A 24,624-nucleotide genomic window follows, 5' to 3' on the forward strand; every position below is an offset into this window, starting at 1 on the left:
TTTCACTCAGAGTCCACCCGTTCCGCCTGTTATGGAGCCCTCTCATGCCAGCATAACTCCGCTCTCCCGACTGGAACGTTTCTCAAGCGACTCAGGCGACGTCAAGCCCTTCCTTGCGCAGTGCAACCTCCATTTCGAACTACAGGCGTTTGCTTTCCCCACGGACCGATCCCGGATCGCCTTCGTCATTTCCTACATGACGGGGACGGCGGAGACGTGGGCCACTGGAGAGTGGAGTCGCAACTCGGAGATCTGCAATTCATGGACGACGTTCGTCTGCGCGCTCAGCAAAGTATTCCAGTACGGAACGCAAGGCGGCGGTCTCACTCATGACAATTCGCCAAGGCCGTCGTCGCGTGTCAGACTACGCTATCGAATTCCGGATCTGAGCCGCCAAAAGCCGGTGGAACGAGGAGGCTCTCCATGACTCCTTCTACCAGGGACTTTCCCCACCTCATTGCCGTGGATCTTCTGCCTACGCTGGACGCTCTCATCACACTGGCCCTCAAAGTGGATCAGCGCTTGGCCGTGCAAGGGCAGATGGACGGCATGACCAAGGAGGAGACTGAGAGGCTCAGCCCGGTCGCTTCCCAGCCGCCCATGCTGCTTACTACGTCAGAACCCATGCAAGTGGAGGGGCTCTGCAGCTCAGCGGAGGAGCGCTTACACCGCTGACAATAAGGGCGTTGTTTCTACTGTGGTCGTCTTGGACACTTAATCGCCCGCTCCCCGGTTCGACCGAAGCGCTCCAACCTTAAGACCTCTACGCTGGTGAGTGTGCAGTATACTGTCGCTGAGTCAGGGCGGTCGCTTTTGCACCTCACCGTAGGAACGGACTCTCACTCATGCCTAGTGACCGCGTTCATTGACTCCGGTTCAGAGGCTAACTTAATAAATCCCCGTGTGGTCGAGGCGTTGCATGCGGCGACCTTCCCCACACAGCGTCTTTGTACTGCTTACGCCGCCAACGGCAAGTTCCTCTGCCGGGTTACACACCGCACACATACCTTTCGTATGGACTTTCCGGACACGCACACGGAGCATATTAGTTTCCGCGTTTTTAACTCTAGCAGCAGTGATATAATCCTGGGAGCCCGTGGCTGAAGAGACACAACCCCCACATTGACTGGGTCACGGGTCAGATAATGGCATGGGGTGAGGACTGTCACAAGCAGTGTCTCGCCGCTCGGGGGGAAGGAGCGATTCAAGTTGCTGAACTGAGTGCCGCTTCCGAATTAGCCACGGTTCCCTCTTGCTACCATGATTTAAAGGAAGCCTTTTCTGAGTCCAAGGCAAAATCTCTGCCGCCGCATCGGCCTTATGACTGTGCTATCGAACTCCTCCCAGGCACCTCACCTCCCAGAGGGAGACTGTTCTATTTGACAGGACCGGAGAACCAGGCAATGAGGGATTACGTCAAGGAGTCTCTGGCAACCGGACTCATTCGCCCGTCGTCCTCACCAGCCGGTACAGGGTTTTTTTTTCGTTAAGAAGAAGGCCTCCACTTTACGACCCTGCATTGACTACCAAGGCTTGAATGACATCATGGTCAAGAACAGATACCCCTTGCCCTTAATCGCAACGGCATTTGAACTCCTCCAAGGTGCCCGGATCTTCACCAAACTGGACTTGCGCAGCACGAATCATCTGGTGCGGATCCGAGAGGGCGACAAATGAAAGACGGCTTTCAACATTTCGACGGGGCATTACGAGTATCTGGTGATGCCCTTCGGACTGACCAATGGCCCGGCCGTCTTCCAAAACTTTATTAATGACGTGCTTCGGGAGTTCTTGAACAAAAACGCATTTGTATACCTTGACGACATTCTCATCTTCTCAGCAGACTTGACCTCCCATATCCGACAGGACAGAGAGGTGCTCCAGCGTCTCTTGCAGCACCAACTGTTCGTGAAAGGGGAGAAATGCGAGTTCCACCGAGCATCTGTGGCCTTTCTGGGCTTCATCATGGCAGAAGGGGAGATACGGATGGATCCCGGGAAGATCGACGTGCAGAGGGACGTGCAGAGGTTCATTGGCTTTGCAAATTTCTACAGAAAGTTCATTCGGAACTTCAGCACCGTGGCCGCCCCTCTACACGCTCTCACCTCTCCGCACAACGTTTTCGAATGGTCCCGGACCTGCCAGGAGGCCTTTAATAAACTTAAGGCAAGTTTTACCACCACACCCATCCTCATTATCCCGGATCCGGATTGCCAGTTCATGGTGGAGGTGGAAGCGTCGGACTCGGGAATTGGAGCCATATTGTCGCAGCGGAGTCCCAAAGACAGAAGGATCCACCCGTGTGCGTTCCTGTCTAGGAACCTAACCCCGGCAGAGAGAAACTACAACGTGGGAGATCGCGAACTGCTGGTGGTCAAGACAGTTATGGAGGAGTGGCGGCACTGGCTGGAGGGCTCACAAGTACCATTCGTGGTCCTCACCGACCACAAAAATCTCGAGTACCTGAGGACCGTGAACCGGTTGAACACCCGCCAGGCCAGGTGGGCTCTCTTCTTCACCCGCTTCTGCTTCACTCTGTCCTTCCGCCCAGGTTCCAAGAACGCCAAGCCGGACGCCCTCTCGCGATCCACGAGGGGGAGCACACAGAGTCAGTAGCAGGTCCTATCCTGCCAGAGGCGTGCTTTGTGTCCGGCTTCACCTGGGTGGCCGAGTCGCAGGTGAAGGAGGCCCTGGGAGAGATGTCGCCGCCCGCAGATTGTCCGTCTGATAGCCTGTTCGTCGTTCCATCACTTCGGGGAGATGTCGTCAATTGGGGCCATTCGAACAAGACGGTCTGCCACCCGGGTATGGCAAAAACTCGTTCTGTGGTCCAACAGAGATTCTGGTGGCCCAACCTCAGCAAAGACGTGAAGAAATTCGTCAATGCCTGCCCGGTCTGTGCGGCCAATAAGACGTCCCGTTTACAACCAATGGGTGAGTTCCGGCCTCTGTCCATCCCTTTCCGCCCGTGGTCACACATCGCATTGGACTTCGTCACCGGCCTACCGCCCTCTCAGGGAAACACAGTTGTGCTGTTTGTAGTGGACCGATTCTCCTAGATGGTTCACTTCGTGTCACTTCCGAAGATCCCGTCGGCCAAGCAGACAGCCCAGCTGGTGTTGGACGAGGTCGTCCGCTACCACGGGTTCCCCCGGGACATCGTCTCGGACAGAGGTCCGCAATTCAGCGCCCGCTTCTGGAAGGAATTCTGCACCCTCATCGGCGCTTCGGCTAGTCTAACTTCGGGCCATCATCCGGAGTCTAATGGCCAAACAATGAATGTAAATCAGGAATTAGAGACAGGATTTCGATGCTTAGCTTCCAGGGACCGGAGCACGTGGAGCCAGCACCTCAAATGGGTTGAGTACGCCCACAACTCCCTACCCTCCGCCTCAACAGGTATGGCTCCACTCCACGTTGTGCACGGCTATCCTCCCTCTCTGTTTCCCTCCTTGGCCACAGACTCCGTGGTGCCGTCGGCCCTGGCAGTGGTACGGTGCTGCAAACGGACCTGGGAGGCAGCCCGGAGGACACTAAGTTCATCCTAGAGAGTCACTCTAAGGATCTCTAAAAAGCCAAAACGCTGGACCTTTATCATTTAACATTAACAATAAATAAGTCATTCTGAGAAACCATTTACATAATACCTCTCAGCATACTTGGGATTCCAGCCTCAACTTTCTCTGACACTACAATATAGAGCATTATTTCTAGTTTTCGCTAACTGAGTCTCGAATTGTAAACAACAACAAAAAAAAAGAGACACAAATATTTTAACCACCACCATGACTCCAAACCTTTTGGTGCCCTTTGCATCTTAACATTTAACATACTCTCTCTACCAAAGAACCTTTCCGACCTGTCAATCCCTCGTACAATAATAGCCAATCAGATAGCCACATTGTTTTAACCCTTAGTTTGACACGCCCCTCTGGCCGTATTGTCCCACAAGCAGTGTTGGTTGAGTAGCATGAGCTTGGAAAAGTTAATGTTACAAAGAAAATGGTCCTCAGATGCACTTGGGGAAAGTACAATTCTGATGAAAGGTAACCTGCTAGGTTACAAGGGGCCCGGTTGATTCATTTTCCAAAGCCGAAAACACAGTTGGATTGGATTAAGTGGATTAACAATGGATTAAGGCTTGCGGAAGACTGGACGTAAAAATAAATGTGAACAATATCAACAAATACAAGGCTATATGTTCAAAGGTAAGTGAGGAGAAGTATCTTCTCTGAGTTTGATTTCATTATTATCAGTGCTTTATACATTGCAGGGGAAGGAGTTTCTCTTTGTTAGTGTATCACTGACCTGCTCAATGAATTGTGTAATGTTTTATACCGAAGAGTCGGGTTAGTGATACTAAATGCGCAATGTCATGCAAGAGAAATGTCTATTTGCCTATTTGTATCACATCAGACTTTGAAGACAGGGCACTGGGTTCCATTACGAGCCAAGTCAAATGAATACACCCACTCACTTATAAAGACGACAATGATATTACTTGTGATCTTTCCAAGTAAAAAGTATTCACCCTGCTTAACATGTGCAGTACGATTCCACTGTTTTATCCTGTTGGATTTCAATATGACGTTTGTGAGGCGTCAAACGTTTTTTCATCGATCGCCAACATTTCGCTGTAACTCTAATATTGCGTCCTGCTCCGTCCAAGATCGTAATTCCGTGTACATATCCTTGCGTGAAATAGTTAGACCTCTCACTAGAACTCTCTTGGACAAGTCATTTGGAAAAAAAACACATCCCAGTATTATCTGGAATAAGCGATAGAGAATCAACTTCAAACATGTTTTGTTCAATTGCCGTTTTGAAAGCCTGTGGGACATGGCTAAGGGGGCGGAGCTGAAGGTCAACACCAGAAAGGTACATTAATTGGATAGAGCTCAACCATCCCATTGTTGTTCTCCACCCAATCCTGAAGCCAATTAATACTACCTCCTAAAAATGGCTATTTTTAGCAGTTTTATATTTTTCCTCACAGGAAAAAAAATATATATATATACACCCAATATCCCAATGATTTTTTTTTTGTGTCCTTAGAGTGGATTATTTTCATCAATATATTTCTAGCATTGAATCCTTTATTCTGCGCCAAGAATCCTTCTGTGCAAAGTTGGCAGGTCTCGTGAATAAATTATATCTTCTGTCACGCTGGTGAAAACATGACAGCTAACATAGGATAATAATGAGATCGCAAAGCCTTTTTAAAGCCCCGATCTTATCATTCTCCCTTTTCCCACCAGCTCTGTCCATCTCAGTGTTTGTGCTAATGATGAGGTGGAAAATGAGGTGTTGTCTTGCCTTGTGAATATGTCTGGCCTTTGCAGCAGTGACAAGGCATTCGGGAGCACTGATTGACATTGCAATACATTATATGTTCATGCTCGATTTTCCTTTCAAAGCAGGAGCAACAAATGCATGAGATGAGCACAGCGTTTCAAAAATGGGTCACAGTAGCGATGTTGCTAGTTCTACTTTGCCCCCAAGTGGCATACACACTCAGTGCAGACAGAGCATGTCTCTATCTCCTCCAGGCTGTTGATTTTCTTCCACGGTGAAATGGGGGATATCGACTGGTTGTGTGCATACAAATGCAAATGTGATGTTTGACTTCCAAATTATACAATTATTTTTACAACAAATATATTTTACATTTTTATTTTACTTTCATCAAAATTGCTATCTTGTTTTTTTTGTTTTTTTTTTTCCCATCGGCTGGCAACCAGTTCAAGGGTGTATCCCGGCTCCTTCTCAAAGATAGCCGGGGTAGGTTCCAGCACTCCTGCAAACCATGTGAGGATACACGACTCAGAAAATAGATGGGTGGATGGAAGGATGGATTTTTTTTTCTCATGGTTTTCAGCCATTGAGTAAAATGAATCATATGTTGAAGTCACAAGGTTTCACTTACAGTGAAGAAAATGAGTATTTGAACACCCTGCTATATTGCAAGTTCTCATACTTAGAAATCATGTAGGGGTCTGAAATGTTCATAATAGGTGCATGTCCACTGTGAGAGAGATAATCTAAAAAGAAATATCCAGAAATCAAAATGTATGATTTTATTTAATGATTTATTTGTGTGATACAGCTGCAAATAAGTATTCGAACACCTGTCTATCAACTAGAATTCTGACCCTCAAACACCTAGTCTTCTTTTAAAAGTCCACATCCCCAAGACACCAGAGACAAAAGTGTATAGCTCCACACAGCTGGAAAGGGCTACGGAGAAATTGCCAAGCAGCTTGGTGAAAAAAGGATCCACTGTTGGAGCAATCATTAGAAAATGGAAGACGCCAAACATGAAGGTCAATCCCAACCGGAGTGGAGCCCCATGCAAGATATCACCTCATGGGGTCTAAATGATCCATATAAATCAAATAAATCAGCCCTGGACTACACGACAGGACTTGACCAATGACCTAAAAAGACCGTTTCCAATGTGACTGTTGTTAATACACAAAAACATCATGGTTTGAAATCATGCATGGCATGGAAGCTTCCCCTGCTTAAACCAGCATATGTCAAGGCCTGTCTTAAGTTTGCCAATGACCATTTGGATGATACAGAGGACTCATGGGAGAAGATTTTGTTGTGAGATGAGACCAAAATGGAACTTTTTGGTCATAATTCCAGTAACCGTGTTTGGAGGAAGACTAATGATGAGTTCCATCCCAAAAACAACATCTCTTCTGTGAACAATGGGGTGGTAGCATGATGCTTTGGGGGTGTTTTTCTGCACATGGGACAGGACGACTGCACTGTCTTAAGGAGAGGATGACCGCGGCCATGTATTGTGAGATTTTGGGGAACAACCTCTTTCCCTCAGTCAGAGCATTTAAGATGAGTCGTGGCTGGGTCTTTCAACATGACAATGACCCAAAGCACACAACTAAGAGAACCAAGGAGTGGCTCCGTAAGAAACGTATCAAGGTTCTGGCGTGGCCTAGCCTGTCTCCAGACCTAAACCCCATGTTTCTCAGTGACAGCCCAGAAACATGTCTGATCCAGAAAAGATCTGTGTGGAGGAGTGGGCCAAAATAATCTCCTGCAGTGTGTGCAAACCTGGTGACCAACTACAGGAAACGTTTAACCCCTGTAATTGCAAGCAAAGGCTACTGTACCTAATATTAACATCAAAAACTTCAAATACTTATTTGCAGCTGTAACACACAAATACATTGTAAAAAAAACATACATTGTGATTTCTGGATTTTTCTTTTTAGATGATCTCTCTCACAGTGGACATGCACCTTGCATGAAAATTTCAGACCCCTCCATGATTTCTAAGTGGGAGAACTTGCAATATAGCAGAGTGTTTAAAATACTTATTTTCTTCACTGTTTATACAGAAGATAGTGGTAAAGGCTACATTGTAGAAACAGTTTTGGTAAAGAAATGAACTCCAATAACCTCCAACGGAAATGATTTAAAATGAACAGAAGCAATAATAAATGCATACAAGTGGTGTAATGATTCATTTATCAAATCGATGGATCGATTTATATTCCTAAAATCCAACTGGATGATTTGCGCTTGGCAAGTTAACTTTGTTGTTGTTTTTAAAAGGTAATTTAAACTTTGATTCAGTTCAAATCCCAGTCCCATCTGTATGGAATTCGCATGTTCTTCTCGTGCCTCTGATGGTCCTGCCGGTCCCCACCCTGGCAGTGCAGGTCCCCTGCACACCTGCGCCTCATCAGGGATAATTAACCCCAGTATATATCGGACCCAGCGGACGGTCTGGCTTTGCCAGATCGTTGCCATCCATGCTTCGTTCCCGCATTTCTTCGTTCCTGATCCTGAACCCCTGTGTACTGACCTCGCCTGTCCTCCGACCAACCCCGTAAGATAGACGCTCTTGATACTGCTGCTCAGTCTGACTGACTCTCCAGCTTACTACCTTGGAATGAATAAAGATCTTCCTTTAACTTCCCTATCTACCGAGTCGTGCATTTGGGTCCGCCCTTGCGTTCTGGTTATGACAGTGCATGCCTTCGTTCCACATCCTAAAAAGATACATTAATTGGAGACTCTAAATTGACCCGAGGTATGGTTGTGAGTGCGACTGCCGCTTATCCTCACCAGGCTTACTGGAGTTAATTGCAGGGAACATAGAGACACACGGCAGTCACACTCACAACCATAGCAGGGGCGATTTAGAATGTCTAATTACAGTGTAATGCATCTTTTTGAGATGTGGGAGGGAACCAAAGTGCCTGGAGAAAACCCACTCAGGCATGTGGGAGAACATTCAAATTATACACAGGTAAGGCCAGGATTTGAACCCTGGTCCTCAGAACTGTGAGGCCAACACTGGACACCCACTGTGTCACCAACGTCAGCTCCAGCTAAACTAATTTTCTATTGAAAATAAAAATGTCATTGAAAAATATGGAGAGTTAATTAATGTTTTGGCATGAGGATGTATGATACAATAGAGTCTTGTAAATAATAATTTATTCATGCATAATCTCTATGGGAGGAAATACATAAAAATAAACATTTAAGATCACCCATAAATTTGCATACACTAGTGCACAAACAACAGCATATGATACAAAGTAGGCTATTTTGTTTTAAAGAGGATCTCATCTGCAATGTCTTTTTTTTTTTTCTCTTTACAGTAGATGCAGATTTCCCTCTTGGAAATACACGAGAAATAAAAAATGAGCATTATTATCTTAGTACAAACAAATGTTTGTACTGTATTGGTACAGTTCTTGAACTCTACCTTGTTAGATTATGGAGGTGTTACACGGTACTATACCCATTGTTATGGCTGGTGATTATAAAAGAACAAATGCTGCCACAATATGACTGAGCACCTCATTAGAGGAAAGAGGAAATCTAGGTCAACCCAATGATAATACCTCCCAGTTGGCAAATTGCACTTCCTTCCACATATTGAGTGTGTAGTGCATTTTAATCGAGAAATTCCGTTAAGATGCAATTACCCGTACAAGTACAACCCATTGAAGTAGATTCCGGAGTTTATTCAACATAATATTTAGAATTTCATAATGTAGCTCACATCGTGAGTCGTAACTGGGATAATCTTGTTGCTCTTACTTGAGCGGCACGACAAACGAGGGTTTAGTAGTCCCCATTGGGAATTGGCTCCTGGAGAATATAGATAATGGCTGGCACCTGGGGCAGCAGCTTGATTTCTTCACAGTAAACATGGACGTTTTTCATTGTTGGACGAGCCTTAGTCTCCCTGGGAAATATTTCATATTGATAATAGCATATGAAGGTGATTGAGCAAATGGAATTAGATACTGAAGGTGGTGGTGAGGGGCAACCTTATCAAACTGTGATAAACTGGAAATGGGAGCCTGAACTAAAAAAAATAACATCAAAGTGAGGTAGTTGGGAGTCAGTTGCTGTTCTCTTCCAATGCCCAGAAAGATGGAAAAAATGAGATTGCCTGACATGGTGTTTGCCAGCTCGACAGCAGAGGCAGCATGATTCAGTGTGTTGCTGACTCTAGCAAGCCAATATTCACTCTTTTGGGGCTGAATATCTCAAATTAAATTTATTGTATGGTGTGATCACTAAACCAGCACACACCCCTAGAGTGAGACATTAGGAAACAACAATTTAGCTTGGATAGGGTCTTAATTATATGTGATCACTCAACTTCACAAACCATAAAACTTGAAAAAAAAAACCCACAAAAAATCTACATGCACTAACTATGGTCAGGAAAAATTGAGATATAGCCATTTTTAACTTTTTTGTACTGACTCCAAGATAATTCAGTTAGCAATTACCACCGTTTTACAGTGTGGCATTGGCATTGCCACCAGTTGGAAAGGATATTCCCAGCAGATGTCAGTGTTATACTATGCATGCTAAACTCAAGATAGAACCTGTTCTGTGAGCACAATTGTTTACATTGGGAAAATTTCTTGTGAATTGCTGACCAAATCCAAATCTTAAAAGTCACTCAAAACTCAAAATGCCAACTATGCACATGAGTTATTTTATGAACAATGAAAAGCAGCACGATGGCACAAGAAGGAGCTGTGGAGAGAGCAGAAAAATGCATATCATAAAGTGCAATGTTCCACTTACCGCATCACTTATAAAACCATCCATCCATCCATTTTCTGAGCTGGTTATCCTCACAAGGGTCGCGGGTGTACTGGAGCCAATCCCAGGTGTCATCGGGCAGGAGGCAGGGTATACCATGAACTTGTTGCCAGCCAATCACAGGGCACACACAGGGAGACAACTACAGTCGTACTCACAATTACACCTCGTGGCAATTTAGTCTCCAACTAATGTTGCATGTTTTTGGGGATGTGCGACAAAACCAGAGTGCACAGCGAAAACCCATGCAGGCACGAGGAGAACATGCCAACTCCATACAGGTGGGGCCGGGATTGAACCATGGACCTCAGAACTGTGAAGTCAATGCTTTACAGCTGGACCACCATCCCACCATAATAAAAAGTATAATAATAATCATAATAATATCCATCCATCCATTTTCTGAGCCGCTTATCCTCACAAGGGTCACGGGGAGTGGTGGAGCCTATCCCAGCTGTCACCGGGTAGGAGGCGAGGTACATACTAAACTGGTTGCCAGCCAATCGCAGGGTACATAGAGACAAACAGCTGCACTCACAATCCCACCTCGGGGCAATTTAGGGTGTCCAATTAATGTTGCATGTTTTGGGGGTGTGGGGGGAAACCGGAGTACCCGGAGAAAACCCACGCAGGCACGGGGAGAACATGCAAACTCCGCACAGGTGAGTTTGGGATTGAAGCTGGGACTTGATAATAATAATAATAATGATAATAATTAATAATGTATTACAATTTTTAATTTATCTTATTATTTATAGTATTATAATCGCAAAAGAAATCAGTGGATAAGGTTTGGAGGAAAGCTTGTTTGAGAAACAGAAGAGCAGGAAGTTGAAAGATGAGCCCCAACACACCCAAGCAGAGGGAAGGATTGCAGTTATTGATAAAAAAAAAAAAAAATCAATAAGTCAGAGAGGTTCACATTATTGTTGTTTTCATTTCCAAATTTGGTTGTACACAACTGCTATATCTGTAAGGTCAATAATAATTGGAAGAATGAAGATTTTCTCTCTCAGTCTTTGGTTTTGGTTGAAGGTTTGCACGTTTACATGGTTTATCTTCAGGTTTTCTCCAATTCAAACAGTTATTGTAATCCATAATTCCATCTTTAAAATAAACTAGCTTTTACTTCAATTGTTTTATTGCAGCAAAAATAGCAACATTACATACAACATTACAACATGAGAGAAATAATGGATGCTAACTTATCTGGATCAGACAACATGGGAAATTAAATGTTTCACAATTGCACTATGTCATAGCACACCAATCGAGTGTTGCCGATTGTCGGGGCAGACAATGCAACAATACACAATGTGTATTCCAATCTGTATTCTGCATCTTGTCTTTTATTATCTTATCAAATCAAAATGTAGGGGGAGGTGGCACTAGAAATTGTGTCAATTTAATATAACCAGTTACCTTGGCAGCAGCAACAATAATCTCAGAGGAACAGCGACTACCTGTTATTGTGACAGCATTTTGTGTTGACAAAAAGACAAGAAAGAAAAAAACGTTTGTGGTGTGGTCTTTGGGGTCTATAGAGAGGACGATAAAGTATGTTCTATCCCAGTGATGGGCAAACTTTTCAGCTCAGGGCCCACATTGACTTTTAAAATTTGACAGGCAGCCTAAATCGGAACTAGATGCATAGATTTAAAAAACATAAACGACAACAAAAAAAAAAAGGGATTGCAGTGTTAGTATTTAGTTTTACTTTTAATGGGAATGGAGTTGTTTTGTTGAACACTACTTTTTTCCCCCAGTCCATAAAAGTCTGGTGTTAGTTTTGTTGTGGCAATTCTCCGAAAAGCAGATGCCAAGTGGAATGTCAAAAACAAACAACAACAAATTAAAAAAGGATTAGCTTTACTGTAGTCATTACTCGGTAATGTACACCACATTAGTTACTGTAGCATCAGCATAAGCCAATAACTTAGTTTTAAATTAGCAGACTTGAAAACACAGTACAGTAAGCACCTCAACATAAACAAAAACAATATTCTTGGTACATTTCACTTCACTAAAGACTCTTAACTGACAGATAGATGCCGATTTATGTAGTTACAGAAAAGTTGCAGAAAAACCACGCTGACTGGCAAGAGCCAAGCTGGATGTTGGATGGAAGTTCTCCAGCTTTAGAGAATCCGCTGATGTGCCAAGGGTCAACAAATAAATAAAAACATTAGCTCTCGGTCAGCATTCAAATACAGTAGTGTGTAGTATTTCGTTTCTGCAAACATGTTTGCGTAAAGAAAGCAAACATTCATTTGTGAATACAAGTTTTTTTTATTCCATTTGTTTCCCTCCACCACTGACTGTATATGGCCATCAGTGTGTCCCCGCAAACCAGCCTCACGCCCGAGTTCGTCTTCTCTGGTGCAACCGAGAAAGATGCCATTGCGTACTTGGGCTAGGATCTCTGCTCAGGAGGTGGATTTTAGAATAACGTTGGCGGGTTCCTTATGGAGTGTATTTAAACTCGTCTCATTGTAATTGTTGAGTATTTTTGTTGTTCTGGCCAAATTGTCTACATCATCTGGTTGCTTCCAGAATTTCTCTTTCACCTCTCGTTCACCTCCTACCTGTGGGGCATAGCCGCAACTGTCAATTTCCAGTTTCATCTTCATTACTCGATCTAATACTCTTTTCACCTGCAAGATATTCTTAGCTATCTCTCTATTTTAAATAACCCTACTCCGTTTCTCTTCCAATCTACTCCGTGGTAGAATAATTTAAACCCTGCCCCTAAACTTCTAAATGAGTAATGTCACGCTCCAAAGGTGTGGGGGCGGACCCAAATGCAAGACTCCCAGGCAAAGGCATAATGTTCAGTGGGTTTTATTTTCAACTAAAGAGATGCACAATTACACAGTCCAAGAAGGCAAGATCCGAAAAAAAAATGAGAAACAAGGTTCGATGACTATGAGGCAAAGTAGCGGAGTAACCCAGGATGCGGTGAAGCATATGCACTAACACAAAGGAACAAAATGGCAAATGCCAGTGACAAAAACTCCAACTAAATATTTGGTCTAACAGTGCTGAATGCGAAACAGCTGTGACAGGTGAAAGGTGTCGGAGGTGGCACAGCACAGAGCAGTGGCCTGGCCACGCCCCTCTTGGCAATGGTCAAGCCTTGCTCATGACAGAGCTCCCCCCCCCCCATCCCCAAGGCACGCATCCCAGACGTGACAAAACCAAAAAAAAAAAAAACACAGAAAACATGACTAGGGTGGAAGGGGGCCTGGGGTAGGGCACAAACACCTTAAGCCCAGTCTGTCTAGTGGCCGTCCAGGAAGGTGAGGTGGCCGAGGAGTCGTTGCCGCCCGTGGGACAGGTGCGTGAGGCGGCCAAGCCTTGGTCATGACAAGTTATGCCTGTCAGCATAGATGGTGCTGAACTGCTATGACAGATAGTTGATTCAGAAATAACACTTGGTGGCTGCAAAGTGGTTGTAAGTTCTTAGAGCAGGAGGTTGCTTACACCCTGAACTGGTTGACAACTATTTGGGTTCAACTGTTGTGATTGGATATTCTTGACCTCATGATTACAATATACATCAGAAAACAACAAAAAAGGAAAACAATTTCAGTACAGTGAGTATACCATGAAACATAATGAAGACAATCACTCCCAAGAAGGGAAAATATAGCACACCAGTGACATACAGTGAAGAAAATAAGTATTTGAACCCCCTGCTATATTGCAAGTTCTCACTCTTAAAAATCATGGAGAGATCTAAAATTTTCATCATAGGTGCATGTCCACTGTGAGAGAGATAATCTAAAAAGAAAAGTCCAGAAATCTCAAAATATGATTTTTTTGATGATTTGTGCTAACAAGTATTTGAACACATGTCTATCAGGTAGAATTCTGACCCTCAAAGACCTGTGAGTCCGCTTTTAAAAGTCCACCTCCACTCCATGTAAAAGTAAGTTTCTTTCGGCTTGTCCTTTTCAGGGTCACCACAGCACATCTCAGATGAACACACATGTATGTTTGGCACAATTTTTACACCGGATGCCCTTCCTGACGCAACACTTCTCAGAGAGTGGAGGCCCCAGTGGGATATGAACCCACAGCCCCCAGATTACCAAACCAGTGCTTAAACCACTGAGCTACGGGGCCTCCCCTCCACTCCATGTGTTATCCTGAATCAGATGCACCTGTGTGAGGTCGTTAGTTGCATAAAGACACCTGTCTAGCCCGTACAATCAGTAAGACTCAAACTTGTAACATGGTCATGATCAAAGAGCTGTCCAAAGACACCAGAGACAAAATGGTACAACTTCACTTGGCTGGAAAGGGATACGGAGATACGGACTGCTTGGTGAAAAAAGGTTTACTGTTGGAGCAATCATTAGACAATGGAAGAACCTAATGGTCAGTCTCAATCGGAGTGGAGCTCCATGCAAGATATCCCCTTGTAGGGTCTCAATAATCCTTAGAAAGGCGGAGGAATCAGCCCAGGACTACACGACACGACTTGGTCAATGACCTGAAAAGAGCTGGGACCATCGTTTCCAAGGTGACTGTTGGTAATACACTAAGACGCCATGGTTTAAAATCATGCATGGCATAGAAGGTTCCCTTGCTTAAACCAGCACATGTCAAGGCCCGTCTTAAATTTGCCAATGACCATTTGGATGATACAGAGGAGTCATGGGAGAAAGACTTGTGGTCAGATGAGACCAAAATGGAACTTTTTGGTCATAATTCCATTAACCGTGTTTGGAGGAAGACGAATGATGAATTCCATCCCAACAACACATGCCTAATGTGAAACATACGGGTGGTAGTATTATGCTTAGGGGGTGTTTTTCTGCACATAGGACAGGACAACTACACTGTATTAAGGAAAGGATGACCGTGGCCATGTATTGTGAGAGTTTGGGGAACAACCTCTTTCCCTCAGTCATAGCATTGAAGATGGGTCATGGCTGGGTCTTTCAACATGACAATGAACCGAAGCACACAGCCAGGAAAACCAAGGAGTGCCTCTGTAAGAAGGATATCAAGGTTCTGGAGTGGCCTAGTCGGTCTCCAGACCTTAACCCAATAGAACATCTTTGGAGGGAGCAAGAAACAAGCAAGAAACTCCGTGTTTCTCAGCGACAGCCCAGAAACCTGTTTGATCTAGAGAAGATCTGTGTGGAAGAATGAGCCAAAATTTCTCCTGCAGTGTTTGCAAACCTAGTGAACAACTACAGGAAACGTTTGACCTCTGTAATTGCAAACAAAGGCTACTGTACCAAATATTAACATTGGTTTTCTCAGATGTTCAAATACTTATTTGCAGTTGTATCACGCAAATAAATCATTTAAAAAAATAATGATGATCATGATTTCTAAGTGGGAGAACTTGCAATATAATATATAGGGTGTTCAAATACTTATTTTCTTCACTGTAACTCTCATTCACAAAGGAAAACTGAAGCTCCCTCATGTCGAAGTTATGTAACGGCCAGACTTAAAACCTGGAAAAACTGTGCACAACATTTCCTTATGCCATCCGACTACTGGGTCATTCTGATTGACTTTGCCCCATAGAAGGTGTTCCTTTGAAACAAATGACTTCACCATTGTCCACTCAAAGTCAGGTCAACACTAAAACAGCCAGAGTGAATTTCCAAAGGCAACATAACAGTATATTAAATGTGACATCTGAAATAGAGAAAAAGCACAGCTGGTGTCACCTAAATTAGATCACAATGTATTTTTTATGTTTGCCTTCATAAGCTCTGCATGAGGATTCAGAAATGCTTGGAACATACTAGATAAATATAATTGGGCAATTTACTTCAAATTAATTAATGAGTAAATCATTATCATAATTTCAATAATATAATAAGTTTCTAATTTAGTTAAGGATAGTTTATATATCCAATGTTGAGTGAGTGGTGTCACTTGGTGGTGATATTCTGAGTTAAATTAGCAGATTTGACAGTGACGCTAAGGGCTCAGGGATGCCCTGTTGATGTAATCGAAGCTGGTAATATTTGGAATTTAAAGCTGAAAGGTACAGTTAAAGGAAAAAGTATGTGATCTCTTTTAAATTCCCTAGGTTTCTGCATACATTGGTCATGAAATGTGGTCCGATATTCATTGAAAAAACAAAACTGAAGAAAAACTACTACTTAAACTAATACCACACAAAAAAATTGTTTCCATACTCATCCATCCATTTTCTGAGCTGCTTGTCCTCACAAAGATCGCGGGAATGCTGGAGCCTATCACAGCTATCATCGGATAGGAGGCAGGGTACACCCTGGACTGGTTGCCAGCCAAACACAGGACAAATTGAGACAAACAACAGTCACACTCTCAATTACACCGAAGGGCAATTTAGTCTCCAATTAGTGCTTATATTTATGATGTGCAAGGAAACCGGAGTGACCGCAGATAACCCACGCAGGCACAGGGAGAACATGCAAACGCCACACAGGCGGGGCTAGAATTTGAACCCCGGTCCCCAGAACTGTGAGGCTAACGAACTAATCAGTTCCACTACCATGCCACAGAAGCATCAGTGATTTAGCTAACCGTTTGACAAACCGCTTATCCTCAGAGGTGTTGCAAGAGTGCCGGAGCCTATCTCATTTAATTTGCACTGTTCGTCCGTCAATCACAGGGCAAATATCAACACAATCACTGAGTGGGAATCGATGCCATGCTGCGAACACGAATTTCAGGCGTGTATACAACTACATCATGAGTGACTCTTCTATTTTCACATTCATATTGAAAATAACAAACATTCACAGGACAAGGAGAATTTGAACCTCAAGTCTAAAGATTCTCCAGGGGCTAATTTGAGTCAGATGTGAGCCGACCTGAAGTTCAATGAGTTATATTTGGAAGTGTGGATTAAAGCTCATCTGACCACTTGTAAAAACACAACAGGTTAACAATGTCTCCTGTTACGAAGCATACCAGAAGACCTGGTGTTAAGAATTGTTGACTTGTAAAAATCTGGAAAGGCTTATAAAAGTATCTTTAAAAGTTCATTCATCAGTCCACAATTAGACAAATTGTCAACAAATAGGGAAACTTAAGCACAGTTTCTGGATGATAAATGGCACAGAATACCTTTAGAACCATTTCTTTAAGAGGGCAAAAGTCTGCCCAGGCTCTTTTATTTCAACAACTCTGAAATGAACCAAGGAGTCTCAAGGACAGTTTAGAATTTAATTCACACAGGAGTAAGCAATCCAAAGCAAAGGAAATTTATTTATAAAGTGCATTTCATACTCAAGGAAATTCAATGTGCTTTTCAAGATTAAAAATCAAAAAACAAATAAAAAAACGAGCTTATTAATATTTAAACAATGAGAAAAAAAGTTTTTCTTTTTTTTACATGGACTTAAAAACTGTGTGTCAACTGTATAGCTAAGATCGTCAAGATCAAAGTTCTGAAGAATTTGATGCAAGGATTGCATATGCAGGCTGAAGGGGTTCAAGAACTGAAATTTGAGGGACTCCATGGGTCATAGCCATTTAATGAGATTGAACATTTCCATCTATCCATCCATTTTCTGAGCCACTTGTCCTCATGACAGTCACGGGAGTGCTGGAGCCTATCCCAGCTGTCAATGGGCAGGAGTACACCCTGAACTGGCTGCCAGCCAATCGCAAGGAACATGAAGACAAGCAACAGTTGCACTCAAAATCACACTTAATTTAGAGTGTCCAATTAATGTTTGAGTCAGCTGTGAGCACCTCCAAACATTTTCAACAATTACATTTTTCTCTGTCAATATGGGGCACTGTGTGTACATTAATGAGGGAAGAATTTAGAATTTAAATAATTTTTTAGAAAATGGCTGCTATTCAATAAATCGTGAAAAAATTAAGGCGGTCTGAATACTTCCCGTACCTACTGAAAATCCAGTTGGGTTCTGAGCTCTACAGACTCTGGTTAAATAGTGACGCACAAATTCCAAAGCAAACATGGTAAAGCATCCATCCATCCATTTTCTTTCCCGCTTATCCTCATGAGGGTCGCGGGGTGTGCTATTCCAGCTGTCAACGGGCAGGAGGCAGGGTACACACTGAACTGGTTGCCAGCTAATTCCTGGGCACATAGAGCCAAACAGCCGCACTCACAATCACACTTAGAGGCAATTTAGAGTGTCCAATTGATGTTGCATGTTTTTGGGATGTGAGAGGAAACCGGAGTGGCTCGAGGAAACCCACGCAGACACGGGGAGAACATTCAAACTCCACACAGGCGGGCCCGAGATAGAACCCGGGACCTCAGAACTGTGAGGCAACACTTTACCAGGTGATGAGTGAAGCGGGCATATCTATCCCCAAACAAAGAGACCGTTTTTTTTGGCAAACAGCCAGTACCCAATGTGTTGTGTCTTCTTGTCAGACATGCTCAATCTTGTACTGGACAGAAAGCCAAACCTGATTAAAGTACTGAGCAGCTGTGTGTGTGTCACGTGCCAGGAAGACTTTCTTCCGAGGCAGAAACCAGGTGTGACAGTGTACGGCATGGCTATGTGCTAGGCACCCAGTCATCTTATTCCAACCGTAGCAGTGGAAGTATGGCAACTCACCGGCTCGAACACCACTGAACCTTCTTCTTTTTTTCTTTCGGCTTGTCGCGTTAGGGGTCGCCACGGCATGTCATCTTTTTCCATTTAAGCCTATCTCGTGCAACACCCACTGTCGTCATGTCCTCCCTCACAACATCCATGAACCTTTTCTTTGGTCTTCCTCTCTCTCTTTTACCTGGCAGCTCCATCCTCAGCACCCTTCTACCAACATACTCACTCTTTCGTCTCCGAACATGTCCAAACCATCGAAGTCTGCTCTCTCTCACCTTGTCTCCAAAACATCCAACTTTGGCTCTTCATTTTTGCTAAATTCTGCTTCCTGTTGTTTCTTCAGTGCCACCTATCGAAAACGTACATCACTGTTTTATAGACTTTGTTCTTCATCCTCGCGGAGACTCTTCTGTCACATAGAACGCCAGAAACCTTCCGCCAACTGTTCCACCCCGGTTGGACCCATTTCTTTACTTCCTTACCACGCTCTCCATTGATCTGTATTGTTGACCCCAAGTATTTGAAGTTGTCCACCTTCGCTGTCTCTTCTCCCTGGAGCTTCACTCTTCCCCCTCCACTTTTCTCATTCACGCACATATATTCTGTTTTATTATGGCTAATCTTCATTCCTCTCCTTTCCACTGCATACCTCCATCTTTCTAACTGTTCCTCCGCCTGTTCCCTGCTTTCACTGCAGATCACAATATCATCTCCGAACATCACGGTCCAAGGGGAATCCAGTCTAACCTCTCTCTCAGCCTATCAATTACTATCGCAAACAGGAAGGGGCTCAGCGAGGAACCCTGATGCAGTCCCACCTCTACCTTAAATTCTTCTGAAACACCAACGGCACATCTCATCGCTGTTCTACTACCCTCATACATGTCCCGTACTCTCCTAACATATTTCTCCGCCACACCGTACTTTCGCATGCATTACCATAGTTCTTGCTTCACTGAACCATTCACTGGAAATCAACCCTATCCATTCGCCAAAGCTCCAGAGCATTTACAGCAGCAATGGAAAAGACATCATGTTGCGAAAGATAAATGTTTACCTGTGCCCCATTTGACTGAGATAGAACTGCTGATGCTAGCAGTTTCAAAGTGGCGGCAGCAGGATTTACAAGTCAAGAGAATTTCTCAACTGGCGAAACCCTGGACAGATGACAAAGAAGCAGGAATGAGAGTTTGGCACCCAAGACATAGTTGTGGAACCACGTGTAATGTGTAATGGTGTGGCAGAAATTCAAATGGGCTGAGGTATTAAAGAAATAATCGATAGGCCAGACATGACCCTAGTGCGTCTGCTGGCAGCTCCAATGGAGACATTCTTTTAGGATGCAACTTTTTTTTGTTTTAGCACAACCTTTGATTTTTTGGCGGGAGACCAAGAGAATTTCACAAGAAAGGGTCTGTGTGTTTTTGTGGTACTGATGGACAACTTGCAATAGACCGTTAGGTTTGCCCTTCAATCGATGACATGCAGTATATTAAAATCAGTGTGAATGTGGGGATGATGCCTTTTGGGGGAGTGTAAGGTGTCACACACACAGAGGCAACACACAACTTGTGTACTGAACTGGGCACATGGAGACAGACAACGATCACTCTCACAAACACACCTAGGGGCAATTTCGTGTCTCCAATTAATGCATGTTTTAGGGATGTGGGAGGAACCCGGAGTGCCTGAAGAAAATCCATGCAGGCATGAGGAGAACATGCAAACTCCACACAGGCGGGGCCAAGATTTGAACCCCGTTCCTCAGAACTATGAACTATACTATTTTCAAAATACGCAAAGCATTTTTACAATGTTAATGTACATCTCATTCAAACATTCACACAGAAACAAATGAATATTTTGCTATGAAACTGAAAGTCCATCACACTAGCAATATAACTTTCTTGTCTTTCTTTTACCTGTGCTTACTTCATAAACATGAGCTCATTCTTCAACGAACTTCTTTCATCTTTTTTGATTTTGGTTCTTCCCATAGGGGTCGCCACAGCACGTCATCTCTTGTTGGCCTGCCTCCTGCATCCTCCTTTTTAAAACCAACAGCCCTCATGTCTTCCCCAACAACATCCATCAACCTTCTCTTTGGTCTTCCTCTTGCTCTTTTGCCTGGCAACTCCATCCTCATCACCCTTCTTCTAATATACTCACTCTTGCCGTGTCCAAACCATTGAAGGCTGTTCTCTCTCACTTTGTCTCCAAAATATCAAACTTTGGCTTTCCCTTAAATGAGTACATTTCTAATCCTATCCAACGTGCTCTCTCCGAGAAAGAACTCCAACATGTGCATTTTCACGACCTCCAGTTCTGTTTCCTGTTGTCCCTTCATTTCCACTGTCTCTTATCCATACATCATGGCTGGGCTCACCGCTGTCTTGTAAACTTTGCCCTTCATTCTAGCAGAGACTCTTCTGTCATATAACAGACCTGAATGTTCCACCATCTGTTACAACTTACTTGGATCCGTTTCTTCACTTTGTTGCCACACTCACCATTGCTCTGGATTTTTGACCCCAAGTATTTAAAGTCCTCCAGCCTCACGACCTCTTCTCCCTCTAACATCACTTTCACCCCTTCAGGTGGCTATCAAAACAACGTGAGCTCAAACTACGTAGAAACGAGAGTAATGGGCACATTTAAAAAAAAAAAAAAGCAGGTATTTCAATTGTGTCCCGTTATTTTTTTTTTATGTGCCCATTATGCTCGGACTACATAGTTTGAGCTCACGTTTTTTTTTTTGAGAGCCACCTGAAGCCATTGAGCTCTTGTTATTTTGGAGTGCCATGCTGCTTCCGGGTTAGCCGTGTCATCAGCAAGAGTAATGACACATTTCTTTGAAAAGCAGCTGCACAACTCGCTGTTGTAGTCAACATTTTTTGTCTTCGTTTAAGTTAAAACAAACTCACGGGCACTCGTTTCTGATGTTGGGTGCAGTAGCAACAAATATGCTACGAATGATCGTAAAATGTGAAGCTCCCGTGAGGAGGTCAGAGAGCTAAGGTTGGGGGCGCACATTACTGTAATATACATATAAATCTGTAACATAAGACATTGAATATCATATTGAAATTTCTATGTATACCTTTTTTTTTACCACTTTACGTACCTGTATACGACTATACAATGTGATTGTTTTTTTTATTTTTCATCCACACCTAAATATAATGTGCTCTTTTGACTTTGTGTGCCAAATGTATACAAGAAATTACTGTATGTCATCAGGACCAGCTGCTGGCGGCGCGGTGATGCAGCTGGAGAGTGTTGTCCTCACAGTTCTGAGGACCAGGGTTCAAAACCCAGCCCCACCTGTGTGGAGTTTGCATGTTCTCCCTGATCCTGCATGGGTTTTCTCCGGGCACTCCGGTTTCCTCCCACATTCCAAAAAACATCCATTAATTGGAGACATCTAAATTTCCCCTAGGTGTGATTGTTGTCATGATCCTGCCACTCCGCGGTTGCGCTGATTGGGAGGCGCACACCTGCGCCTAATGCGGGCTGATTATCCTGTGTATTCATATGACCCCGATGATGACTGGTCCGCGCCAGTTCGTTGAGCTTCATGTCCCGTTCAGCACTCTAGTTTCCCTGATCGACAACCCGTGTGTACCGACCTTCGCCTGTTCTCCGACCGACCCCGTAAGCATGATTCCTTTGACACTTCTGCCTCTTTGATCGTTCTCCCGTGTACCGACTCCTGCCTGCCCGCTCACCTGCTCTCTTCGCCCGACGTTCCAACTACCGCTGCTGCACCGGACTGCCTGCTCGATCCCGACCTCGGCATATAATAAACGTTTCTCCTTGAACTACCTTGCATCGTCCGAGTCCTGCATTTGGGTCCTACTCTCGTTCCGATGGGTCATGACAATTGTGAGTGCAACTGTTGGATGTTTCCATGTGCTCTGTGATTGGCTGGCAACCAGTTCAGGGTATACCTTGTCTCCTGTCCGATGACAGCTGGGATAGGTCACTCCCGCAACCCTCATAAAGATAAGCGGATCAGAAAATATCTGTATCTGTGTGTGTATATATATATATATATATATATATATACACGCACATACGAGGGTCATTCATTCGATAATAAATAAGGTGAGTTTTTCGTTATTAGGACTTCTAATACAGATAAAAGCTTACTTTTTTGTACATTTTTTTACTTCTTTTTCACATTGATTTAATTTCTTCTGCAGATTAAAAAAAACAACTTTGAGATTTTTTGTGATTAAAAAAGATGCCCAACCAAGAAGTATGCTCCAGGATTGAAAAGCCGTCAGTTATCAAATGTTTGGTTGCTGAAGCGTGCAAACCAGTTGAAATTCAGAGGAGAATGTCACCTGTGTATGGTGCAAAATGTTTCAGCCGATAAAATGTCTACAAGTGGGTTAAATTGTTTCAAGGAGGATGGATCAGTCTTGAGGACACGCCTGGGAGGCCAAAGGAAGTGAAATCTCCTGAGGTGATCGAATCAGTCAATGACCTCATTCAGTCTGACAGAAGGGTGACAGTTGATGACATTGCAAGGACTTTGAGGTTCTCTGTTAGGATATCACTCTTACATCCTTGCCCCTTCAGACTTTCACCTGTTTGGTCCCTTGAAAGTGTTCACGAGAGGCACGAAGTTTGAAAGTGACGATGAAGTCAAAAGTGTTATATATATATATATACATGAGGCGGGGTATACCCGGAACTGGTTGTCAGCCAATCGCAGGGCACATGGAGACAAATAGCCGCACACACAATCATACCTAGGGGCAATTTAGAGTGTCCAATTAATGTTGCATGTTTGTGGGATGTGGGAGGAAACCGGAGTGCCTGGAGAAAACCCACACAAGCATGGGGAGAACATTCAAAGTCAACACAGGCGGGTCCGGGATTTAAAATGGGACCTCAGAACAGTGAGGCCAATGCTTTCCAGCTGCTCCATCGTGCCGCCTATAATTGTATATTGTATATACAGTGCCTTGTGAAAGCATTTGGCCCCCTTGAACCTTGCAGCCTTTTGTCACATCAACCATAAAGAATTTTTTTTTTTTCCAAGGATCAACAACAAGTGGGACACAATCGTGAAGTGGAACGAAGTTTATTGGATATTTTTAATTTTTTTAACTAATAAAAACCTGAAAAGTCGGGCGTGCAATATTATTCAGCCCTCTTGCATCAATACTTGTAGCGCCACCTTTTCCTGCAAGTCACTTGGGGCATGTCTTTATCAGTTTTGCACATCAAGAGACTGAAATTCTTGCCCATGCTTCCTTGCAAAAGAGCTTGAGCTCAGTGAGGTTGGATGGAGAGCATTTGCGAACAGCAGTCTTCAGCTCTGCCCACAGATTCTAGATTGGATTCAGATCTTGACTTTGACTTGACCATTCTAACACCTGGATACGTTTATTTGGAAACCATTCCATTGTAGATTTGTCTTTATATTTTGGATCATTGTCCGGTTGGAAAATAAATCTCCGTCCCAGTCTCAGGTTTTTTGCAGATTCCAACAGGTTTTCCTCCAGAAGGGTCTTATATTTGCCTCCATTCATCTTCCCATCAATTTTAACCATCTTCCCTGTGCCTGCTGAAGAAAAGCAGGCCCAAACCATGAGGCTGCCACCACCATGATTGACAGTGGGTATGGTGTGTTCAGGGTGATGAGCTATGTTGCTCTTACGCCAAACATATCATTTTGCATTGTGGCCAAAAAGTTTGATCATCAGAGCAGAGCACCTTCTTCCACATGTTTGGTGTGTCACCCAGGTGCCTTGTGGCAAACTTTAAACGTCACCTTTTATGGATATCTTTGAGAAATGGCTTTCTTCTTGCCACTCAAAAAGGCCAGATTGTTGTCCTATGGACAGACTCTCCCACCTCAGCTGTAAATCTCTGCAGTTCATCCAGAGTGATCATGGGCCTCTTGGCTGCATCTCTGAACAGTCTTATCCTTGTCGGAGGT

At 43.8% G+C, this 24,624-nt stretch overlaps 1 long non-coding RNA gene across 1 annotated transcript in view; it reads left to right on the forward strand.

Moving 5' to 3' along the window:
- Nucleotides 1-24,624, forward strand: part of LOC133491826 (uncharacterized) — a 72,104-nt gene that overhangs the window by 18,704 nt on the left and 28,776 nt on the right. The gene's annotated exons all lie outside the window — the stretch shown is intronic.

This window comes from Syngnathoides biaculeatus, chromosome 18 (assembly GCF_019802595.1).
Source record: "Syngnathoides biaculeatus isolate LvHL_M chromosome 18, ASM1980259v1, whole genome shotgun sequence".
Lineage (NCBI taxonomy): Eukaryota > Metazoa > Chordata > Actinopteri > Syngnathiformes > Syngnathidae > Syngnathoides > Syngnathoides biaculeatus.